This window comes from Xiphophorus hellerii, chromosome 21 (assembly GCF_003331165.1).
Source record: "Xiphophorus hellerii strain 12219 chromosome 21, Xiphophorus_hellerii-4.1, whole genome shotgun sequence".
NCBI lineage: Eukaryota > Metazoa > Chordata > Actinopteri > Cyprinodontiformes > Poeciliidae > Xiphophorus > Xiphophorus hellerii.
In genome coordinates, this window is record NC_045692.1 from 22,798,389 (window position 1) to 22,820,733 (window position 22,345).

Here is a 22,345-nt window from a genome sequence, read left to right on the forward strand (position 1 = left end):
GCTATTGGCTGCTGGTTTGGACTACAGATACGCATCATTGTAGTTCTATCTATAGTGGAACCCTCAGTTGAAACAGATCAGGACTGAACTGGCCTTTAGAACTATTTGCTGCTATGGGCTGTATATAACTGATTTAACTCAGGAACTGTTACACATGGTATTAGTTTGGAACTTTAAAATTAAGCATAATAATAATTTCAAAATAAAAGCCTTGAATATTTTTACATCAGGTAATTGCTGTTTTTGGCTTTATTTGACTTTTTCATCCAAAGCACTGTTACACATGGTATTAGTTTGGCCCTTTGAAATGAAGCTTAACAAAAATTTCAAAATAAAAGCTTTGAATATTTTTACATCATGTAATTGCTCTTTTTGGCTTTATATGACTTTTTCATCCAAAGCACTGTTACACATGGGATTAGTTCGGAACTTTAAAATGGAGCATAATAATAATTTCAAAATAAAAGCCTTGAATATTTTTACATCAGGTAATTGCGCTTTTTGGCTTTATGTGACTTTTTTATCCAAAGCACTGTTACACAATGGAATAGTTTGGCCCTCTGAAATGAAGCATACTGAAAATTTCAAAATAAAAGCCTTGAATATTTTTACGTCATGTAATTGCTCTTTTTGGCCGTATATGACTTTTTCATCCAAAGCACTGTTACACATGGGATTTGTTAGGAACTTTAAAATGGAGCATAATAATAATTTCAAAATAAAAGCCTTGAATATTTTTACGTCATGTAATTGCTCTTTTTGGCCGTATATGACTTTTTCATCCAAAGCACTGTTACACATGGGATTAGTTCGGAACTTTAAAATGGAGCATAATAATAATTTCAAAATAAAAGCCTTGCATATTTTTACATCAGGTAATTGCGCTTTTTGGCTTTATGTGACTTTTTTATCCAAAGCACTGTTACACATGGGATTCGTTCAGAACTTTAAAATGGAGCATACTGAAAATTTCAAAATAAAAGCCTTGAGAATTCTTACATGAGATTATTGCTGTTTTGAGCACTATATAACTGATTTTATCCAATGACTGTTATTCATGGGATTAGGTTGGCCCTTTGAAATGAAGTTTAACAAAACTTCCAAAATAAAAGCCTTGACAAAAATTTTAAATCGTACCGAATGGTGCACGTCCGCCTTGCTTAACGTTCTTGCGGTTCTCCGCGTGCCATTGATTATGTTGCGGCGTCCTTTAGCGTCGACGCCGATTTGTGGCGTGACGACGCCGGGCCCGAGCCCGACGGGCGCGCCTTGGCAGGCCCCGGCTAAATTTCTTCCGAAATTTTCTAGTATTCTTTATTTTTCTTCCGTAACCGTTAATGCGGCTCATACCGCTGGGTGCACACCTACAAATGAGGTATCAAAACGTGCAGAAAATTCACGCCATTGGAGCTATTATTTTTGGTGGGATTTGGGCTTAACGTGGCGACATAATTCGCAAAAAACTACGAAAAAAACCCCATTATAAGTCAATGGGAAAAATCCTAGAAATACCCTATTTTTGAGGATTTGCTGTGTCGTCACAAATTCACCTAGAAATGCCATTCAAATTTCATTTTGTAGATACGTCTGTGATCTCTTCGAAAGTGAAGACGGCTCGTCGATACCAGTTACGGTTTGTCCACAATTTGCCTCTAAGCGACCCAAAGTTTCTCATTTTTGCTCAAATTAGAGTGAGAGCCGATCTCGGTTCAGATCTGGGCACAACATTTCTTTCTCTCATCACTGTAAATGCTCTGAGTGAGGTACAGATATGAATCTCGGGACTATCGCAGAAGACACATAGGCCTGTCATACGCTCCAAACGCTTTTCAAATATGTATTACGGTTCCCGAACAAGAAGGATTTGTTTCCAATGCTTTTTTTCAGTAAAACGTGTTTGCTCAAACACACTTGTGTGTTTGAGAGCTCAGAGCTCAGAGCTCACACCTGCTGAGACCATTATTTACCATAGCAACGGAACTCAAGAGGCTATTGGCTGCTGGTTTGGACTACAAATACGCATCGTTGTAGTTCTATCTAGAAGCATACTGAAAATTTCAAAATAAAAGCCTTGAATATTTTTACATCAGCTACTTACGCATGGGATTAGTTTGGCCCTTTGAAATGAAGCATACTGAAACTTCCAAAATAAAAAACGCTTGGGATTAGTTTGGCCCTTTGAAATGAAGTTTAACAAAACTTCCAAAATAAAAGCCTTGACAACATTTTAAATCGTACCGAACGGTGCACGTCCGCCTCGCTTAACGTTCTTGCGGTTCTCCGCGTGCCACTGATCACGTCGCGGCGTTCTTTAGCGTCGACGCCGATTTGTGGCGTGACGACGCCGGGCCCATGCCCGACGGGCGCGCCTTGGCAGGCCCCGGCTAAATTTCTTCCGAAATTTTCTAGTTGGGGCCTGCCATGCAAAGCAATGGCAGGAACCTATTACTATTGTCGGAGAGAAGCGTCTCTTTAATCTTTATTTTTCTTCCGTAACCGTTAATGCGGCTCGTACCGCTGGGTGCACACCTACAAATGAGGTATCAAAACGTGCAGAAAATTCACGCCATTGGAGCTATTACTTCTGGTGGGATTTGGGCTTAACGTGGCGACATAATTCGCAAAAAACTACGAAAAAAACCCCATTATAACTCAATGGGAAAAATCCTAGAAATACCCTATTTTTGAGGATTTGCTGTGTCGTCACAAATTCACCTAGAAATGCCATTCAAATTTCATTTTGTAGATACGTCTGTGATCTCTTCGAAAGTGAAGACGGCTCGTCGATACCAGTTACGGTTTGTCCACAATTTGCCTCTAAGCGACCCAAACTTTCTCATTTTTGCTCAAATTACAGTGACAGCCGATCTCGGTTCAGATCTGGGCACAACATTTCTTTCTCTCATCGCTGTAAATGTTCTGAGTGAGGTACAGATATGAATCTCGGGACTATCGCAGAAGACACATTGAACTGTCATACGCTTAAAACGCTTTTCCAATATGTATTACGGTTCCCGAACAAGAAGGATTTGTTTCCAATGCTTTTTTTCAGTAAAGTGTGTTTGCTCAAACACACTTGTGTGTTTGAGAGCTCAGAGCTCACAGCTCACACCTGCTGAGACCATTATTTACCATAGCAACGGAACTCAAGAGGCTATTGGCTGCTGGTTAGGACTACGAATACGCATCACTGTAGTTCTATCTACCCTCAGTTGAAACAGATCAGGACTGAGAACTGGCCTTTAGAACTACCTGCTGCTATCGGCTGTATATAACTGATTTAACTCAGTAACTGTTACACATGGGATTAGTTTTAAACTTTAAAATGAAGCATACTGAAAATTTCAAAATAAAAGCCTTGAATATTTTTACATCATGTAATTGCTCTTTTTGGCTTTATTTGACTTTTTCATCCAAAGCACTGTTACACATGGTATTAGTTTGGCCCTTTGAAATGAAGCTCAACAAAAATTTCAAAATAAAAGCCTTGAATATTTTTACATCAGGAAATTGCTCTTTTGAGCTTTATATAACTGATTTAACCCAGCAATTGTTACACATGTGATTAGTGTGGCAATTTAAGATTAAGCTTGATGAAAATTTCAAAATAAAAGCCTTGAATATTTTTACATCAGGTAATTGCTGTTTTTGGCTTTATGTGACTTTTTCATCCAAAGCACTGTTACACGTGGTATTAGTTTGGCCCTCTGAAATGAAGCATACTGAACATTTCAAAATAAAAGCCTTGAATATTTTTACATCAACTACTTGCTTTTTCAGCATTATATAACTGATTTAACCCAATGACTATTACACATGGGATTAAAATAGACTGTTTTGCATGAGCAGCAGATAGATCCTCTATTGCACATGTGTCAAACTCAAGGCCCGCGGGCCACATGTGGCCGGCTACGTCATTTTATGTCGCCCTCTCCCCCCTACCACCGTTTTACAGCCCCATTGATTGACTTAAAATAGGTTTTGAGCACGAATTGACTACAACCTACATATCCCATAATGCCTTCCGATTCTTACCAACCAACATTACGGCTTCTCGCCACTAGAGTGCAGCAGAGTCACCTCAAGCTGATGATTAATTTTCCCAGCGAATAAAACTGAAAGATCGACAAGCTAACAAGCTAAAGAGCGAAGTCCCGTGATGTTTCAATCGAGGACTTTTACCGTCTACTGCCCCCTGATTTGATGCCACAGCTTCGACTCCATGCAGCTCCTGTGTTTTGTCCACGTTTGGAAGCACCTATCTGTGCGAACAGATGTTTTCAATAATGACTTTAAACAAGACCAAGCACAGATCGCGCATTACTGACGAAAACCTACACGCCGTTTTGCGGATTGCCACAGAATAGAACTAAAACCAGACATCGACGAACTGACCAGGGGAAAACGGTGCCTGACATCCGGCCAGAAAACATTGGTAAGCACGAACAAACTACATTTAAATAGAATGAATGTAAAACCAAAACGCAGTATACTGGAATATGTATATAGTTTATTGATTTTGCTTGTGTTTTGTTTATTTACAGAACACAACGCAATGAGGATGTGTGTGAGTTGGTGACAGGGTGAAGAGGGATCAGCGTTGTGTTCAAGGACAGGCAACGTCACCTCATTGTTTTGTTCTTATGTGAAATGCATGTTCGTTGCGTAATAAATAACGAAAAACTTTTGTGAATGAAGTTGAGAGTTAATATCAAAACTTGTTTTTTATTATTTGTCTGCTTATCTTCAAAGCAGACAAAGAATAATTTTCCCAGCGAATAAAACTGAAACATCGACAAGCTAACGAGCGTAGTTTAGCAAGGCCCGCGGGCCACATGTGGCCGGCTACGTCATTTTATGTCGCCCTCTCCCCCCTACCACCGTTTTACAGCCCCATTGATTGACTTAAAATAGGTTTTGAGCACGAATTGACTACAACCTACATATCCCATAATGCCTTCCGATTCTTACCAACCAACATTACGGCTTCTCGCCACTAGAGTGCAGCAGAGTCACCTCAAGCTGATCATTAATTTTCCCAGCGAATAAAACTGAAACATCGACAAGCTAACAAGCTAAAGAGCGAAGTCCCGTGATGTTTCAATCGAGGACTTTTACCGTCTACTGCCCCCTGATTTGATGCCACAGCTTCGACTCCATGCAGCTCGTGTTTTGTCCACGTTTGGAAGCACCTATCTGTGCGAACAGATGTTTTCAATAATGACTTTAAACAAGACCAAGCACAGATCGCGCATTACTGACGAAAACCTACACGCCGTTTTGCGGATTGCCACAGAATAGAACTAAAACCAGACATCGACGAACTGACCAGGGGAAAACGGTGCCAGACATCCGGCCAGAAAACATTGGTAAGCACGAACAAACTACATTTAAATAGAATGGATGTAAAACCAAAACGCAGTATACTGGAATATGCATATAGTTTATTGATTTTGCTTGTGTTTTGTTTATTTACAGAACACAACGCAATTTTTAAACTGAGCAGTAATTTTACATCCATGCAAACTCAAATGTAATATTTAAAACTTGAATACATAAAATCAGTTATTTAACAATATGAGGTGTTGTTTAAAAATAAAAAAGATAGCAATTTCTTTTTATTGCAGAGACATTAGATTCTTAAATTTATGGTATTCTTTAAATGTTGTAATTTTGGTTCATTGTAAACTTTACCTGTAAAAAGTTTGTAGAAATCTTTAACATAAGGTCAATATATATTTTTAAACTGTAATATGTTGTGTGTGTGTGCGTTATTGAAAATTTATATTTGTGACAATCATTAGGTAAATGCTAATGAACTGCCTTCCTGCAGTTTATGAGCATTGAACTGTTACTAAACAGTTCAATGCAAGGTTCATTAGCGTTAGCATTTTAGCTTCAATAAGCTATTAGCTATTTATTTTACTTTTTAGCAATGTTTAGTATACTGAATGGAGTAAATCAATTACAGAAAATATCCTAGTGATTTCCCACATACTGATGAAAGCAATGACGCTAACATTAGCGTTTCTGCTGATTTTAGCTGATATACTTACTTTATAATACTGAATGGTGCACGTCCGCCTCGCTTAACGTTCTTGCGATTCTCCGCGTGCCACTGATTACGTTGCGGCGTTCTTTAGCGTCGACGCCGATTTGTAGCGTGACGACGCCGGGCCCATGCCCGACGGGCGCGCCTTGGCAGGCCCCGGCTAAATTTCTTCCGAAATTTTCTAGTTCTTCTTTATTTTTCTTCCGTAACCGTTAATGCGGCTCATACCGCTTGGTGCACACCTACAAATGAGGTATCAAAACCTGCAGAAAATTCACGCCATTCCAGCTATTACTTCTGGTGGGATTTGGGCTTAACGTGGCGACATAATTCGCAAAAAACTACGAAAAAAACCCCATTATAAGTCAATGGGAAAAATCCTAGAAATACCCTATTTTTGAGGATTTTCTGTGTCGTCACAAATTCACCTAGAAATGCCATTCAAATTTCATTTTGTAGATACGTCTGTGATCTCTTCGAAAGTGAAGACGGCTCGTCGATACCAGTTACGGTTTGTCCACAATTTGCCTCTAAGCGACCCAAAGTTTCTCATTTTTCCTAAAGTTAGAGTGCGTCTCTGGCTGCTTAGAGTGAGAGATGAAGACAACTTTTTCAGCCCAAATCATTTTTGAAATCGCCATCACGCCCACAAATATCGCACGATTAGTATCACAATCGGTCCTGACATTGATACGCCTGTCTGCTCCGGTAAAATGTTTTCGAAATTTATCTAGACCGTACGGTTTTCTGTCACGGTGCTTCAGAGCAAAGTCATGCGACAGGATTTTCTGAGGCTGTCTGAGGCTCTCTCCCATGTATTTGAATAGAATTTCAGATCTGGGCACAACATTTCTTTCTCTCATCACTGTAAATGCTCTGAGTGAGGTACAGATATGAATCTCGGGACTATCGCAGAAGACACATAGGCCTCTCATACGCTCGAAACGCTTTTCGAATATGTATTACGGTTCCCGAACAAGAAGGATTTGTTTCCAATGCTTTTTTTCAGTAAACCGTGTTGGCTCAAACACACAATTGTGTGTTTGAGCATGTATGACTCACAGCTCACACCTGCTGAGACCATTATTTACCATGGCAACGGAACTCAAGAGGCTGTTGGCTGCTGATTTGAACTACAAATACGCATCGCTGTAGTTCTATCTATCCTCAGTTGAAACAGATCAGGACTGAGAACTGGCCTTTAGAACTACCCGCTGCTATGGGCTGTATATAACTGATTTAACTCAGTAACTGTTACACATGGGATTATTTTGGAACTTTAAAATTAAGCATACTGAAAATTTCAAAATAAAAGCCTTGAATATTTTACATGACGTAATTGCTCTTTTTGGCCGTATATGACTTTTTCATCCAAAGCAATGTTACACATGGGATTAGTTCGGAACTTTAAAATGGAGCATAATAATAATTTCAAAATAAAAGCCTTGAATATTTTTACATCAGGTCATTGCTGTTTTTGGCTTTATGTGACTTTTTCATCCAAAGCACTGTTACACATGGGATTAGTTTGGAACTTTAAAATTAAGCATACTGAAAATTTCAAAATAAAAGCCTTGAATATTTTACATGACGTAATTGCTTTTTTTGGCCGTATATGACTTTTTCATCCAAAGCACTGTTACACATGGGATTAGTTCGGAACTTTAAAATGGAGCATACTGAAAATTTCAAAATAAAAGCCTTGAATATTTTTACATCAGCTACTTGTGTTTTGAGCATTATATAACTATTTTAACCCAAGGACTATTACGCATGGGATTAGTTTGGCCCTTTGAAATGAAGTTTAACAAAACTTCCAAAATAAAAGCCTTGACAACATTTTAAATCGTACTGAATGGTGCACGTCCGCCTCGCTTAACGTTCTTGTGGTTCTCCGCGTGCCACTGATTACGTTGCGGCGTTCTTTAGCGTCGACGCCAATTTGTGGCGTGACGACGCCGGGCCCAAGCCCGACGGGCGCGCCTTGGCAGGCCCCGGCTAAATTTCTTCAGAAATTTTGTTTTTCTAGTTCTGATCTTTGTTCCTGTTATTTCCAAATGAAGGTAAAGTAGACGACAGAAAGCTCTTCAAAACTGAAGAACTGTTTCATGGTAAAAGTAACACGGCCTTTTAAAGCTCTAATTAGCCATTAACATTTTCCCCCTGGTTGTAAATTTCTCCGTTTTTAACAAAGTGCCTTTAACATTATAAAGAGTCAAGAGTTTAATTTAGTCATTCTGGTCTGCTTTCCGCCCTTCCTCTCGTCCGTTATCAGGAGACGGATAAGCAGTTTAATAAGAGTGACTGTCTCTGTGTCTGATTTAATGTGATATAGACAAATATCCAAAAGGCAAAATTAAAACAAATGAAGTGTGAAGTGTGCATGTTATGAGTGAGGACAGAGGCTCTCTGGCTTCCAGGGTCACAGTAATGATGAGTTATTTTTAGACATATTGACTTTGTTTGACTCAAAAGTTTTGCGTAAATTGTGTCAACTGTTTTGAAGTTAGAAGTTTACTTTATGGTATATTTGGTGCAAATGCCTTAATGTACTTGAAATAAGACAAAACTAACTTAAAAGTAACTTTCTACTATGTGTAGGAGTTTTTTAAGTCAATAATTCCTTAATATTGATGAGAATTTAGTTTCACTGGCCGATAATTTCACTTATGTGGAAAAAATTTCATATTGTTTGAAATAATAATAGCACTTTTTCATCAATGTTAAGGAATTATTTACTTAAAATAAGCTCATATTCCTGCTGAAAAATTACTTTTAAGTTAGCTTTGTCTTATTTCAGATGTGCGAAAACCAGAAACTCAAAAAAAATACTTGGTAAGATTTTGTGTTTTTGCAGTGTGTGCTCTGGAAAAGTTACATTTGACGTTCTGAACGTTGGCATTAACACGCAACATGCTGTTTACCCTGTAATGTATTTCAAAATATTCGAATTCAGAATACTTTATTTTCTGACAGGATTTTGTTAAAATGCTGTTTTTTTTTTTACTCCAGTTCTTACCAGCATTTTTACTCTGATACGCGTCATCCGGACATTTACCATTTTTAATACCAATAACATTTCATGATATATATCGTTACCGCCACTCATGAATTTTATACCACATCCCTCAAATGGAACAAAAAACATGTAAATGTGAATTTTATATAATACGTCACTTTTAAGAAATTTTATTTTATGTTTTCTCTGGTTGTTTTTGTTAATATTCAAATTAATTTGACGACCAAAAACATTTAATTGTGGCAAAAAAAAAGAAAACTAAAATACCTTCTCACTGTAGAATCCATCCTGCAAGTTCTGAGTTTGATCTTTTTGCTCTTTCTTCAACACAACAGACCAGAGCTTCCTGTTTGTTGCAAAACAGAGTCCCTGATCATGCATAGATATGAAATATTATCTAATTTCCTAATTATTTTCTCTATGCAGGAGGGCTCTCAGTTTTTATATCTTTGTAGTTTAAACATCAACAGAATAATGGAGTTTAGCTTCTGGAGGATCATCATCGCGTCAAAAATATTCTGCTTTTTATTCTCTTCAGCTTTCATAAAATCTCAAAAGATGAACTTCAGAAGATGCGCAATGATTTTAAACCCTCAATGTTTTTTCCAGATTTGATTGTTTTTAACAGATGAACATTTTAACCAGTCATTACAGATTTCTTACACGGCCGTGTGCAATATGTTAACAAGCACTTACAGACACGCAAATTCAGCTGCACTGACTTTTTCCTGACCTTCTTAGTTGATGTATAAAAGATCTGAGGGAGGAAAAATTCAAGAAAATGAAAAGTGTGACGTGAAAATTGTTTTTCAGCATCTCCTGCTAATGTCAGGGTCAGAAATTAACAGAAATTTTCAGCATTGTTTTGCTGCTGGTTTCAGGGTTGCAGTTGCTGATTGAAACACATTCCTGCATTTAAATAACTTTTCTCAGAGATGCTGAAGTTTGTCTTTTTCATTAAAACATCCTGTATTTTCTGAGCAGTAGATCAGATCAAACTTGGTAAAATTTCAAAAGTTTGTATGTTGAAAACCTGATTTTACTTGGAGTCTCTGCAGGGGTAATTAAAAAAGTTAAATAATAATTAAATGTCATGCATAACCATCTTATAGAACATGCTTTTCAGATGTGGTTTCAGATAAATATTAATTATTAATTAATTATCTCTGTGTTTTGAAACTAGTAGAAATGTTTCCTTTTGTCAATACTTTCCATTCATAACCAAAATGTTTATGTTTTAATGAAACTGAATTTGAAGTCTTGTAGATTTTTATTTGCTCTAAAGCTTATGATCTTCTGTTTTCACATCATTTTTATTTTTTAAATTGTCCTTTATTTATTGTTAGAAATTAATTTTGTCAGAAAATAACAGGATATTCAATGACTAACAGGAATTGCTTTGTCCACTGAGTAGAACCGATTAAATTTTCTTTGTGAAAAACAATGAAAGGAAACTGAAAAAAGCAGATGATTAATGAGCCATGAAATAGATGATAAGGTACTTTTATAAGATAATAAACAGTTACATAACTACAGTTTTTTGTAATTAGAGGACAAACTCTTGAAGGCTTTCACTTCACTGCTTTACTGATCCACTTTATACTGAATTATGCTCTAAAAATGTTTAATAATTTAACTCCACCATATGTATGTCTTATTTAAAAATGAACCTGACCTCAGGATGCGTACGGCCTTCAGGCGTTTAGGAATATTATTAATGATAATCCTAGCAAATGAACAGGAGTATTTTGTTAATTTTAATGTTCTTTTTTTCTCTTTATGAGTTCTGCTTGTTGTATTGATCAGGAATGACTAATAGAATAGAATAGAATAGAATAGAAGTACTTTATTCATCCCAGCGGGGAAATTACTTCGCAGTTACAGCATAGAGACAAGACACAATAACAACTACCACTAAGTAGTAGTTGTAGATAAGATAGAAAAACAGAAAATAAAATATAAAATGCTATAAATTGTAAAAATATAAAATGCTGTTAATATAAAAAGCAACTTAAGAGCAGTCCTTACAAAGATTTTAAAAAAATGCAGATATGTATATATAAATATAAGTACAGCAAGTGTGCCACAGTGCAGTTGTGCAAAATCGGACTGATTAGTGCAGAACAATGATTTAGCTTTTATTGTACAGTGAGATGGCATGTGGCAGGAAGGATTTCCTGTATCTGTCCCTACGACAGCGGAGCTGGAGCAGCCTATGTGAGAAGGTGCTCCGCTGTCTGTCCACTATGTGGTGGAGAGGGTGCTGTTTATTGTCCATAATAGACAGAACCTTCTTCAGTGTCCTCCTCTCCACCACAGTCTCTCCAGCCTTAGTCCCAGTACAGAGCCAGCTTTCCTGATGATTTTGTCCAGTCTATTAGAGTTGCTGGCTCTGATGCTGCTTCCCCAACACACAGCAGCAAAAAAATGGCGCCGGCAACAACACTGTGATAAAAGGTCTCCAACATCTTGCTGCACACATTGAAGGATCTCAGCTTCCTTAAAAAATAGAGTCTGCTCATCCCCTTCTTGCACACAGCGTCAGTGTTAGATGCCCAGTCCAGTCTGTTGCCGATTACAACTCCCAGGTATTTGTAATCCTCCACCTCCTCCACCCCTTTGATCTTCAGTGGCCGTGAAGGTGTCTTCTTCCTTCTGAAGTCAATCACCATCTCTCTGGTCTTACTAATGTTGAGCCTCAGGTGATTCTGCTCAGACCACTCCACAGGGGACAGCTGGCCGGAGCAGGTCTTCAGGATCCGTGGTGTTATGCCATCGGGTCCTGCAGCCTTCCCCTGGTGTAATCGCTCCAATTGTCTCTTAACCTGGCCTGTAGTCACCGTTAGCTGGGGGTAGGTGTTGTTGTCTGCAGTGGAAATGGGGGAGGAGGGGGGGATGGGGGGCTGAAGGAGAGGTGGTGTGCAGGAGAATGCCGGTAGATGGTTTGAACAACTTGGGGCAGTGTGGATGCTTTCATTGGTATTTTGTTTCAGTTCACTAGAGGCTGCTTTCTTTTCAGTTTTTCTTATAAAGGGAGTAATTTAGTTTAGTCGTTATGTGAGCATCTCAATATTATTAAAAAGTAACTTTCTTCATTGCATAAAATAGTATTTGAAACAGCAATTATTAAGTGGAGAAGGCCAGACTAATCTGAGAAAATTTCTAGAAAACTAGGAAATTTCAGAGGATGAAAAGTTTACAATTTGCTAGAAAAAAATCAGAAATGTTGAGAATTTCAAAAGTCTAAAAATGTCAATCTTTGAAACTCATTAATTTCTGTGTTTTTGCAGAAATGTACTCATTTTTTCCCTTTCTACAACAGCCATAATACGCCACCGAGATTTAACATAAATGCACTTCAGTTAAAACAGCAAATTTTCTATTTAGTTTTAAGGTAACGTTAAATGCACTACAACTGTAAAGTTTGTCTTATTTTAACATAATTCATTATGTTAGACTGAAGTCTACAAAAAATGTTGTAAAACTATACTTTTGCCATTTTTAAGAGCCAATTACAGAATGATAATCACAAACCTGTTTTTGTTTAAATCTGAACTGATTGTTTCCACTTTCTTTTCTTCTTCTCAGTCATATTTTAAACTAGAATTTCAAAACCATTTCAGTAGAAAAATTGGTTTCTGAGTTAAGAATTGCTTTAGAATTGAATCATGACCCTAAAAATTGGAATCGAATCACGAAACATTCACATCTCTTCACTTCAAGACCTTAAATCCAGAATCCAGAACATACAGAATCAATATTCCCCCAGAAATTACCTTTTCACTTTGTAAATAAACCACTTTCAGTTCTTACTTTGTGTTGCATCTGCATGTAGGTTTGAACCTACAAAAGATAACAGTGCTTTTCTAAAAAGCTGTCAAACCTTCACATTTTTATTTGCAGTGGTTCTTTAATTACAGGAGGAAACAAAATGAGCGCTTCCTTTCCTCTGACAGATTCACACAGCGGTAAGAATTTGGCAAAATGTCAAATTTAACTGCTGCAGTTCCAACTTCCAGCTCAGTCTGTTTGAATAAAATCATTTTAAATCCCCCAGAAGGAATTCTGACAATTAGAATTATCATGTTTTTTAGTGCATTTATAAAGGAATTCATCAGGCAAGTCTTATTCCTGATAACTAAATTCTTGTTCAAAAAGCAGATGCTAATTACCAAGTCAGATTAAGTTTATTTGAACCTAAATGGCTGCTCAAAACATGCATATGTAAATATGCTTGAATTCCACCTGCTAATCTGCATTTACACTTGCTCTAACTAAAGCAGATGAAAACACTGGGGAAAAATCTACTTAGTTTTAAAAAGTGGTGTGTTTTGACAAATGTAAGACATTCTTTTAATTAAACCAATGGGATTTTATGGATATTTTATTGAGAATATTTTAACCTTCTGCTGTTTTAGCGATGCTAAAGAGGCTAGGAGAAAATCCTTGAAGCACAACTACCACAGTCAGCAAACACATCGGAGCCATGAATGCGGTTTGAATACATATATGAACACCAAGCGGACCAGACACAGGAAGTGGACTACAGCGCAGGGCATTTTGGGTAAATACAACCAAAGCAAACATGTTAGCCTAATGCTAGCAGAAGAAATTACTCCTGTTTTTTTCTAAACAAAAGAGAAACAGCTAAAATCTGATGCTATTCCACTATTGCTGATATAACATAAGAAAATACAAGAAAAATGCTCTCATCGTCTTCTTCAGTGGTTTTCATGTCATTTCCTCTAGTGGTTCTTGTTGCAGCGCCCCCACAGGCGAGGAGGGGAACAGGTTTTTCAAATAGCTTGTTTGGTTTGATATATTGCAGTGCAAAGAGAAATGTAGCAAATTGAACTGAGTTTACCAGACTATCAGGTGGGACAACATACTAAGAACAGTTATGAAAAAATTTATTAAGAAACAGTTAATGAAGATCCCATAATTATTTCATGAAAAAAGAGGAAATGATTTATTCTTTGAATCTAAAATTTACTCTATACCTTTGTTTAATGTTTTTTTTTTATCTCACATTGGTTAACTTAAAATGTATTTAAATAAACTTTCCTCTCTTCAAAGACTCAACATGCAGCTGAATCTTGCACTTTTTCTGATTTAGACACAATTCACAGAACCTATTTCTGACCTGAAGTCTTACATGAACACAACCTGTTCACATCCATGTGCTGCTTCTTCATCTGCCTGAACGTTTTGAGGAATTACTCATAATCACAGCAGCAACGAGCGCCTCGGCACTTAGGCTGGGAACATCAGAATACACTTGCTGACCGTTGTTTTTCCTCTGAAATTTATTTCCTCTTCTCTGCACCTCGACGCAACACACCATCTTCTGTCTCAAGTGGAAAATGTGTTTTCTGCTCTTTGTGTCACTTGAGGTAATTATGTGTCTCCATGTATGCACAGTGAGCATCAGAAAAAAGAGCTCATTCATGCAGAAAAGCAGCTCTGGAGGAAACAAGTAAGTCCATTAAAGACGTTTTTTTTTTGTTGCTTTCACAGTTTTTTTGCTAAAACATTTTTCCAACATTTAACAATTACAGGACATCCTTAATGTGCTTTCATGAGTTGTGACATTTTATGTTCCTGAATTATATAACAACATCCATACTTTTTATTTCATTTTATGTTGCACAGTTATACAACCTTACATCTTTGAAAAGCAAAAGTGGAGCCTCCTGCACAACCAACAAGAATGCAGCCAGTGGTTTCTGATAACCTATCATGCTTCCTTGAACAGGTTAGGAAAGACTATGGCCTAAACAAAACATGTTTTTGCACATCTTTAGATTGTGAGGCATTAGTCAGAATGAGTTGTTTTAGGGCCTTTGTCACTGTAAAACCAAATTAGCTGCTTCTAACTCGGTGTTTACAGTTCCATGTGAAAATGGCTGCAAACAGATGCGCAAATATACAAGCATATATCTTTGAAAAGCAGGAGTGGAGCCTCCTGCATAACCAACAAGAATGCAGCAAGTGGTTTCTGGATGGTAAGTAACACGTGGAACTCTGCTGGGGTTGCTAGGTAACGGTGCAACGTCTTTGGAATGTGACTTGATAATAGAGAGGCTTTGTGAAAAGACTCCTTTTCCAGACACCAAAAAACAGCTGAAAGTTTTTTTTGGACTGTTTTTAGAAGCAGATAATACTCAAATGGAAGAACAAAAACATGGAAAATTGTGAATTTTGCATAACAAATCTCCTCTAACATTTCTTTTCACAGAATAACAGAAGTAAATCAGGAAAAGGTAAGTTGGTTCCTCACACTGAATGCTGGTTTTGTTCATTTAAGGTTCTGAAGAGAAGATGTGATACATTGTGGTGATTTTTTGTCAGAAATTCAAAGCAATCCTGAAGCTTAAAAAGAAAAATGTAGCGAGCAACCAAAGCCGAATTAATGTGGCTGGGCTTTGCTGGGGTTGCTAGGCAACGGCACAGTGCCAATTGAGTGTGTCTTAAAAATTGTGAGGTTTTAAATTGGCTCATTTTCAAGGCACCAAAAGACATGAACTTATTGGCAAAAAACTGCTGGGTAGGTTTTTTAAGTGCATTGTTTGTTTTTAGAAGCAACAGAAACACAAATGGAAGAACAAAACAAGCAAAATGTAAATTTTGAGTCACAGGTCTCCTTTAATAAATTTAAGTGGACTTAGCGAAAGACTCCATTTTTTCACTGGACTATCTGAAAGCTGCCACTTTCCCTCCTAAAGCTTTAAAACGCCCACAGTGACATTTAGCAGAAGGTTAATTACAGGCCAGCTCATTCTTCAGGGTTAAAAACGAGGCCTTTCAACAGCACAACACCGTAAGACTAATCAGGAACCCTGCAGCCTAATGAGCTGATCCCAAACAGCAGAGGTCCCTGAACGCATCGTCAGCCCGTCCTGAGGTGTGTCAGGTTAACGCCACAGCGGTCATAGTGTGGGCGGGCGGCGCGTAGGATGCTTCTGAGGACATCATCACAACATCTACGTCTTGGTTTTTAAAGAAATAAGAAGCTAAAAACTCTCCCAGCTCACCTAATAAATCTATTCACCACTCAAGTATACCAGTTATGAATATTTCAAGGTAAACAATCAAAGAAAAAATTCTATTTTCTAACCTATTTAAAGGTAAAATGCTATTTCCTCTGGGTTGCTAAAAGTAAAATGTTTTAATTTAGTTGAATTCTTGTTCAACATTTAACAGAAAATAAAACATTTCTTCACTTCTTTCCATTTGATTTCTGTCAAACATTTGTGAAAATGTTAATCTGTTATGGTCTCAGATGAAACTGTACTCAAATGTAGAAATAGAGCTCCATCTGGTGGATGAGATCAGAACTGCACAGCTCCGTTTCTGTAAATAAACCAACTTTTACAAGTAAATGTAGTTTATTTTTTAAACATGAAGCATATTGAGGTTGTGTTAATTAATTTGAGACACATTTTTAAAAAATATACAAGAAATATTGAGCTGTTTTCATTCTTCCACCACACTTTTTTAAGTTTACACTTTGTGTTGTTGACATTGGCAGGATTTTAAATATTGCTCTAGTTCCATTGGCAGATAAATTTATTTCTAACAAGATAATTTTCATGTGTTATAAGTAAAACAATCTGCCAAGGCAACTAGTAATTTTTTTGTCAATATAAATAAATCATTGACTTAAATTAAGAACCTTTATCTTGTTGAAAGTTTATCTAAAAGTTAGTTTGTCTTATTTCAAGTGTATTGAGATATTTGCAGTAGAAACTATCAAAAAGTACTTGGTGAGATTTTGTGTTTTTGCAGTGTGGGACAGAAAAGCTATAAAAAATTAATAAAAAGAATAAATCTGGTACTGTTTGCCCTGACTTAGTGTCTTTCCTGGAAATATTTCATACTGGAGCAGCTGAAATGTGAAAAAGCAGAGTTTTTCCACCAACTTATTGATGATGAGTTCACTGGCTTGTTTTCGGTGACAGAATGGCAGCTTCCTGTCTGTTTCCACTTCAGAGTCCTTCTGCAGCATCACTTATTCAGGTGGCATTGAGTGGAGTGGGCTGCTTCCGCACTTATTGCTTTTCCTCCAACAAAATGGCACTCAGGAGGAACTACTTTAGCATCTGCTGCTTTATTATTCCTAAACAGCCTAAAAAGAGTAGAGCTGTGCTGTTTCTACTGTATCTACAGCAGGCAGATGAATCAAAACATCCATCTGCGATATCAGAAACTCACCAAAGTGAATCTGAGATCAGCGCCATGTTTTTACGTCTTCTTCTGCTCTCACTCCGTAAAGCGCCTCATGCAGGATTCATGCCTGCTGTAGACATGAAAAGGAAATCACCTTCTCTTGTCCTGCATCTTGTCAACAACGAACGCGTCTATTTTTCATGCTGTCTACATGCGTGCACATCAATCTTAAGTAGGAAAAGCACTTATGGAAATTACAAGACTGTAGGAGATTTCCACAACAGACTGAAAGTGACAGAAACAGATGTTTTTCTCAGTTCATCGTAACTTGGGTAAATAAAAAGAGCTGTTTTCAAGTACAAAGACAGGAAAGGTATTTAAATTACTTTCTTAAATTATGAATTAACTACAACTTGCTACGTTTTTTGGAAAAGCAGCAACACCCAGATTTTATTCAGTCAAGAAAGTTATCTAAATAGAACCTGAAAAACCACCGCATCACGCCCCAAACAACAGGTGAGAAACCGATTACTGCACTGCAAAAACACAAAATCTTGCCAAGTATTTTTGTCAAGTTTACAGTGCAAATCAATCAAATTTTATTTGTATAGCATATTTCAGCAGCAAGGCATTTCAAAGTGCTTTACATCATATCAAACACAATGCAACATAGAATCAACTCAAATATTTCAGTACAGTTGAAATATGACAACATTTTATTTACAAGTAACTTTTCAGCAAGATAAAGAGCTTATTTTACATCAATAATTCCTAAATATTGGTGAAAAAGTTCTAGTTTCACTGGCAGATTATGAAACTTTTGACAAGACGTATTTCCCATATTTTAAATTAAATAATCTGCCAGTGAAACTTGTTCTTTTTCATCAATATTAAGGAATTATTGACTTAAAACAAGCTCACATATCTTGCTGAAAAGTTACTTGTAAATACATTTTGTCTTATTTCAAGTATATTAAGATATTCATACTGGAAACTAGACAACACATTTTTTTGAACTGTGGCATCTATCAGTTTAGAAATTCCCAACAATGGAAAAATGTATTCCCAGTTGTCACCAGTAGCAGTTAGAAGGATATAAATAAACATGAAATAATAGATTCATCATTGCTTTTTGTATTTATTGTTGTCTGGTATTAAGATTAGTTTAATTTCCTGGAATAAAAAGCAAAAATAGAAGAAACCTCTGTTTTTAACAGCGCTACCTATTTGCTGCCACTAGAGGGCAGAAGAGAATCTGTTTTTCTCTGCAGACATGGTTGGTTAGCAGAAAGATTTCCAATAAGTTTGGGCTAATAAAGTGCGAAACAGCCGTTCCATCAAGAAAAATGAGAATCTGCTGAAGTCGCAACCTGCTAATATCAACACAAATTAAAAAGAAAAATGTGTTTAGTGCAATTTATTAGCAAGAAATTACAAAGCTTCTGCACACACACACACACACCCACACAAGCCCACTTTCTCACTATTCTCCTTACTTCAGTAGGAAACAGCGAGAAAGCAGAAAGTGTTCACACAACTTTTGATGGAAATCTTTTCTGTTCCCGTGGACAAACTCCACCCACACTGAGTGACACTCAGCAGAAATGGAGGAAAACATAAATACTTTCTGTATGACTTATTTATATTGATTTTAATCAGCAGGTCACCCAGAACTGGTGACCCAGAACAGTATGTAAGTATCAAATTCAATTATAAAAATCACCCATTGAAAAAAAAAAAAAGTGTAATATAAAATTTTTTACCAAGGATCAATTTCAAGGAAATTATAGTTTTTTTTTGCCTCTGGTTTTTTTCAGTGGACATTAAAAATGTAAATTCCATTTTTTATGTCCAAATGAATAAATGAGCAGGTTGTCGTCATTGATCCTTAATTTCTGATAAATAAAAAATCATTGCACAAATATTGATTGAAATGGTTAGTATTGGAGTTAATAATCAGATACAAAAATGTTTTGGAGGAATCTTTGGGTTTCTGACACTATTGCATGATTAAACACTCCCCGGGTCAAATTGACCCAGGAACATTTTTGCTGTACCCTCGAAACGAACATAACAGGAGGGTTAAAGTCAAAAAGCTGCACATTACTTAACATATTTAAAATCCTCCTTACTTATTCTGTAAGATCACCGTTTTTAACTGAAAAAGCTGTTTTGGTTCATATTTTACTCTAAATAGATTTTTTTTTTTTAAGTTTCTACCCAATGTTGAAGCAATTTCTTTTGTCAGATTGTAAAATGATGTGCATTTCAAGAGCTAAAATCTTTATTCTTAGTACGACTATGAAATGAAATGACCACAACCAGAAACCTCAATATATTTCACTTGGATATCACAATCTCAGGCGCAGCGCGATTTGAACCGTTAGGAGCCTCCGACGCGTCCGACAAATAAGCCGGCAATGGAAAACCGCTAGAGTGATTTTGACTGGTCTGACGGGTCTGACGTGTCTGACGGGTCTGACGTGTCCTCGACGCGCTTCCACGTAGACTTTGAATGTAAACCAGTCGCCTGAAACGCTAAGTGTAGAGCAAAATGTCAAGCGTCTACATTCAGAGCGCAAATTCTGGAGGAAAATGCAAAAACTAACCCAATTTTGGTCATAAATTCTGAGAAACTGCAGAGGTGATAAAATGTTATGCATAAATCACCATTTTACAGAGAATAATAGTTATTAAAAAATTTAAAAAACAGATGATTCATCTGTCATGATGGATAACTATGTTCAGACCCACATGCAGAACACAATACAGGAGAGGTATATACGGTAACAATTGGTTTATTGTAACACGGCAAGCGAAGGTAGTGGAAGCTCTGGTCTGGTCCAGGGAGGAAACGGGTTCACGGAGCGATCGGCTCTCTAAAGAGGCAGAGCAGAATGGTGAGTTCAGGGTTGTCGGAAACGGGAAGGTCACAGAACAAAGTAAACGGAGCTTACTTGTGGTTCGAGGGTACGAGGTCTAGGAGAGTTTACTGAAAGGTTCGGAGTCTTAGTCTCTTGAGGGGTCCAGGTGGTCCGGTGCTTGACGGCTGGTGTCCAGGAGGGAAACAGAGGATTGCGTCGGAGGGCGGACAGGTAGGCTCGGGCTAACTTGTAGTCAGACGGAGGAGGTGAGTCTGGGAACTCGGGCAACCAGTGGGTAAGACCCACGGCGTCACGAGGGGAATCTCGACCAGAGAAACAGACAGGATCTGTAAAGGCTTCTCTGGGCTTCACCAAGAAAAAACCTGAAGGCAAAAACAACAGGGAAAGTTACTAAAGGCTTCAGAACAACGAGGAAAGATCAGAGGCAAGCTCTAGGAGGCTCAGAGGTACCGTTACTGGCTAACACTCGGGCGCTGAAGGACTGGCAGAAGCCTCCTTTAGTACACGCCGCTGATGAGTTGATCAGGTTCAGGTGTGCTTGATGACGGTCTACACACACACTCCAGTCAGGTGAGTATGGCGCCATCTGTCGTAAAAGGTGAGTGTATGCACAGAAAAACCCACAAAGAAGAACCAAAGGACCCCGAACCATAACATCATCCATACAACGTGCATATATTTTTCTAATATTTGCTACAAAATAATCACTAAAAAATATTCTCACTAAGTTTTCTGGCATTTAGTAAATTTAATTTATTTTGGTAACCATAACTGATCTAAAACAAGAAAAGTTTACTTAAGACAAAAAGGAAAAAAATGTATTTTTATTTGGAAAATATATAAATATGTGGTCTGAATTGTAAAAAGAACAAAGAATAAACATCAGAATGTCAAAATAAGAAAACTAACTTACAAGTAAGTTTTCAGCAAGAAACAGGAGCTTGTTTTAAGTTAATAATTCCTTAATATTGACAAAAAGTATCAGATTATTTCACTTATTACATGGAAAATATCTTGTTATAAGTGGAATAATCTGCCAGAGGAGCAAGTCTATATATTTTATTAGTATTAATAAATTATCTACTTGTTGAAAAGTTACTTGTAAGTTAGTTTTGTCTTAATTCAAGTGTACTAAATATTTGCACTAGAAGCTAGACCAAAAATACTTGGTAATATTTTGTGTTTTTGCTTTAATTACATGAGTAAAGTACGCAATACTCTGTGCAATGAATAACATATTCTATTTTTTGTATGCATACAACAAAGGCCTGCTGTAGAATGTCCTATCATCTTATGACCAGTTTTCTTCCTAGAACTTTTATTCTGGAAATAAAATCCCTGATTTTGCACGTTGCAAAGCGATTACACGATGATTTGTCAAGTTTAAGCAGCTTCAAAAGCTCTCTGTCACAAGGTCTCTGCGAACACATCCTCTGGTCATGTTTGGGATAATGATAATACAGTTTCAATGAAGGAGGCTTCTTTTACCAACATCCCCTGCAGCCTTCTGCAGTTTTTTCACAAGAGTCCTGTGACTTCTCAAGAAGCAACATCAATGCAGTGCTTACGTGATGAATTCCCTCACCTCCCAAAAAAAGATGAAAAACTTTGAAAGACAACTGTGAGTTATTCACTTGAGTTTCAGAATATGACGGGTGAAGTTTGAAATCACAGCAACACAAAAAAATTCTCTTTTTACATCAGAACTATTGCTACTGTTTCAGGTGAGCAGAGCTGGTCCGGGGAATGCAAACACACAGCAGAGGTAACTCTGCAGCCAAACCTGCTGCACAACAACATCAGGCTGAGAAGATTTCTGGATGGATTAGTGATGTATGCATGTATTTCAGTGGATACTAGGAGAAAAAGATACAAAAATGACTTTATTTTAATCAGAAATAAAAAAAGAAGAGTTCTGACTAGTTTATAGGAAATAATTATTAGATTTTTGTTGAGGTTCTGACTAAAGGAAACATTTTTGTTTATGGATTTTAACTGATTCAAAACAGAAAATATTACTTATTGTTCTTGTGCAGTTTCTAGTGCAAATATTTTAATATTACAAGTAACTTTTTAGCAACATTGAAGAGCTTATTTTAGCTCAATAAATCCTTAATATTAATGAAAAAGTACTGATTTCACTGGCAGATTATTTCACTGATAATAGGGGAAAAAATGTCAGGTTATAAGTGAAATTAAAGATGCGAGCAGCCTCGAGCG

The 22,345-nt window shown here is 37.1% G+C and overlaps 1 protein-coding gene and 2 long non-coding RNA genes across 4 annotated transcripts in view; 1 reads left to right on the plus strand and 2 right to left on the minus strand.

Annotated features, from left to right (window-relative positions):
* Positions 1 to 16,453, plus strand: part of LOC116711484 (uncharacterized) — an 87,281-nt gene extending 70,828 nt beyond the window's left edge. The window contains exons 3-5 of the long non-coding RNA XR_004337244.1: positions 13,490 to 13,635; positions 14,493 to 14,547; positions 15,310 to 16,453. This is a non-coding gene — a long non-coding RNA (uncharacterized LOC116711484). The remainder of the gene's footprint in view (positions 1 to 13,489; positions 13,636 to 14,492; positions 14,548 to 15,309) is intronic.
* The window catches only part of drosha (drosha ribonuclease III), a 533,117-nt gene that overhangs the window by 216,575 nt on the left and 294,197 nt on the right, over positions 1 to 22,345 (minus strand). The window lies entirely within an intron of this gene.
* On the minus strand, positions 20,023 to 20,909 carry LOC116711481 (uncharacterized). Its single transcript, XR_004337241.1, has 2 exons — positions 20,198 to 20,909; positions 20,023 to 20,119 (listed from the first exon to the last, which is right to left on the minus strand). It is a non-coding gene; the product is annotated as an uncharacterized LOC116711481 (long non-coding RNA).